Here is a 3808-nt window from a genome sequence, read left to right on the forward strand (position 1 = left end):
CTCTCTCTCTCTTTTTTTTTTTTTGGCAAATGTAAACTAGATATATTTTAAACATATTGAGAGCCTTGAAATAGCCTTTTGCAATAAAAATATTTAGATGAAAGCTTAAAAGGAATTAGATGGTATTTAGACAGCAAGAAACTCGGAAGTGATGTGTGAAAATGGTCTAATAATAACCTGTGATCTTGAAATAGCTTGATTACCTCAGTGGGCATGGAAATGAAAAACTATCAGCTCCAAACAGTGTGCTCCTCTTTGAGGATCATACTATTCACATTATTTTAAAATTACTTTTTCTTTTCCTAAACTTATATTTTCAGACCAGTTCTTTTAGTTTAAATAGGATGCTGAATTATTCTTATTTAATTTGTTCTTGCAACTTAGCACAGCGGGGTAACAGCTGCCAAAGTATAAGGATCCACGAGTATGAATGGAATTCTGTATTTCTGGGCAACGTGTTCTAATTGGTTAAAGTTACAACTGCTGAAAACCGTAGTTGGGAGAAGAATGTAAATACCGTTTGTCAAGATCTGTTGCTTTTGGCAATTGAACATTTTGTCCCAATCTTACAATTGGTGCAGGGACTTGAGCACAGGATTGACAGTGATTGACACCAAATCCACGTGATGAGGAAGTCAGTGCTGTGTGTACTTATGACGTATTCTAGAAGCTTTCCTTCTTAACCCGTCTAGTCTTCTCGTGGCCCATCTGCTCATTCATTTTTTCCAGCCTAGCTACAACTTGAGACTTAGATTTTTGTAGCCTTTGTACAAATTATGATTCTTTCAGATATACTCTGTATAATTCTTATTGGATGACAAAGAAAATGGCCTCAGTAAACAATACTAAAGTGTCTTGCTTTGTATATATAATTTTTTCAACAATTAAACTAGAAATTTTTTTTTGTATAGTTTAATTTCATTCTTAAGCTGTGAGATAGATTGATATTTTTTCTGTACTACATGTGACAAATGAAACCAGACTTCCAACTGCAGGTCGCAATCTGCATAGAAGTCAACCTGAGCAGTTCAAACCTGTGTTGTTCCAAGGGTCACCTGTAATGTGAATGAGTCATATTTTACAATGATCACCTGGAAATGCAATTAAAAAAACCCAGACTACCTTACACCCAGTAAGATGACTACTATAAAATTAAAAAAAAAAAAAAAGGTGTTGGCAATGATGTGGAGAAATCGGAACTCTCACGCACTGTTGGTGGGAATGTAAGATTGTGCTGCTGCTTTGGAAAACAGTATGGAGCTGCCTCAAATTATTAAACGTAAAATTACCTTATGACCAGCAATTCCACTAATGGGTGTGTACCCGAAAGAATTGAAAGCAGGGTCTTGAAGAGATATTTGTACACACATTCACAATAGCCAAAAGATGGAAGCAACTAAAATATCCATCAACGGATAAAGAAATGTGTTCTATCCAGACAATGGAAGCCTCATAAAGCAAAGAGATTCTGACACATACTACAACGTGGATGAATCTCGAGAACGTTATGCTAAGTAAAATACACAGGACAAATAGTGTATGATTCCACTTACACGAGGGACCTAGAGTCAATTCATGGAGACGGAAAGTAGAAGGGTGGTCGCCAAGGGCTGGAAGGAGAGGGAAATGGGGAATTATTGCTTAACGGGCATCGAGTTTCAATTTTGGCAAAAGAGTTCTGAAGACTGGTGAGCGACGGTGAGATTGTACTAACACTACCGAACTGTATGCTTAAAATGGTTAGGATAAATCTTACATGTGTTTTACCACAATTTAAAAAATACATGGAATTTATTGTATGTGCCTATACATCATGATTCAATTTAAACAGTATTTTATGGGGTACACGTTGAGATTGTAATCCCGCCCCTCCCCCCATTCCCTATTCTCATTTCCTTTTAAAATTTTTCACTATCTCACCATTTTCCTTATAAAATACTGTATTACTTACTTATTCCTTTTCTTTATTGTCTCCTTTTTTTACCCTCGCATAAGCTCCACGAGGGCAGAGACTTCTGTCTGTCTCGTTCATTGCTGTAGCTCCAGTGTCTAGAAGGGTACCTGGCGCATAGTAGGTGATCAGCGATTATCTGTTAAATGATAGAATACTGAACGTAAAATAAAGTCGCTTGAATGACAAATGCATTTGGGATAGTTTATTTTTAAAATACTTTTTATTTTTGGGATTTAACATACTATAAAGCATAGAAATCTGGTGAATTTTTATACATATCTTTGTGCCTGTGACCAGCAGCCCAGCAAAAAGATGGACTATTTCCATTACCCTCGGATGGCGGTCCCCAACCTTTTTGGCACCAGGGACCGGTGTTTCTATGAGAATCTAATGCCTGATGATCTGAGGCGGAGCTGAGGCGGTGATGCTGGTGCTGGGGAGCGGCTGCAAATACAGATGAAGCTTCACTCGCTGGCCTGCCGCTCACCTCCTGCTGTGCGGCCCAGTTCCTAATAGGCCACGGACTGGTACCGGTCCTCGGCCAGGGGGTTGGGGTCTCCTGCCCTAGAAGTTTCCTTGTACCTGTTATCAGCCAGTCCCCTCCCTGCAAGATGCATTTGTGGTTCTGATTTCTATCACCCATAGATGCGTTTGCCTTTGAACTTCACATAAATGGAATTTCATAGGATGTACTTTTCTGGCTGGCTTCTTTCAGCCAGAGGAAGGTTCGTGAGATTCAGCCGCGTGACTGTTGCATCGTATGATTGTCACCATTTGTTTGCCAACTCCCCTGTTGATGGGTATCTGGGTTGTTTACGTTTTTTTCCTTGCTGTTATGAATAAAATATATTTTTTCTTGTCTATATTTTTTATGGACATAACTCTTCTCTTGGATAAAATATTTAGGAGTAGAATTAACTCTATCGTAGATTAGATGTGCCTCTGTCTTAAACTTTAGAAACTACCAATAGGTTTTCTAAAGTGGTTAAAGTAATTTACATTTTCACCAGCAATCATTGTTCCCTCTCTTTTTCAAAGCCACACTTGTGGGCGTGTAGTGGTGTCTCCCTGTGGTTCTGATTTGCATTCCGTTAATGACTGATGATGTCGAGCCTCTTTTCCTGTGCCTATTGGCACTTTGGGTATCCTCTTGTGCAATACCTGTTTAAGATTTTTGCTCATTGTGCTTTCACATTTTATTTTTGTTTGGTATTGATTCTTTATTTTGGATGTAAGTCTTTTGTCAGATACGGGTATCACAAATTTCTTTTTCTAGTCTGTGGCTTGCCCAGTCCTCTTCCTGATACCTTTTAATGAACGGAAGTTCTTAATTTTAGTGAAGTCCAGTTGATCGAGTTTACTTTAAAGGCTATCGTTTTTTTGAATTCTGCTTGAGAAAACTTTACCCGTCTTGGATGATTTTAAAGCCACCAATGCAGTTAGCACAATACACTCAAATTAGACCCTCTCATTTGAAAGGGAAAAAATTTAAGTTGAAATAACTGCAAGATTCCAACACATTTCCTTTATTAAAGAGTAAGACAGAGACTTAAGAGAGCTCCCTTTTGAGAGCCTTTGGGGCACACAAGTTTTTTTTTTAAACAGTGAAAAATTTTTATATTTAGAATTAGCCAGCTGGACTCAGTTTAGATGATCCCAATTTTGTTGGCAACATCCAAAGCATCATAGTTGGGAGCCAGCCGAACATATGCCTTCTTTTCTCTATCAGGCCTGATCAGCGTGACCCTGACTTTGACATTGACAAAGTCTATGACATTGACTTTGGCCACGTCACTGTCATAGAACTTCACGGCCTGCTTGATTTGGTGCTTGCTAACCTTTACAACCACAATG

The 3808-nt window shown here is 38.5% G+C and overlaps 1 pseudogene; it reads right to left on the minus strand.

The window, feature by feature from the left end:
* Positions 1 to 3557: 3557 nt before the first annotated feature.
* Positions 3558 to 3808, minus strand: part of LOC107195920 — a 540-nt pseudogene continuing 289 nt past the window's right edge.

Source organism: Pteropus alecto, unplaced genomic scaffold, assembly GCF_000325575.1.
Source record: "Pteropus alecto unplaced genomic scaffold, ASM32557v1 scaffold16, whole genome shotgun sequence".
Taxonomy (NCBI): Eukaryota; Metazoa; Chordata; class Mammalia; order Chiroptera; family Pteropodidae; genus Pteropus; species Pteropus alecto.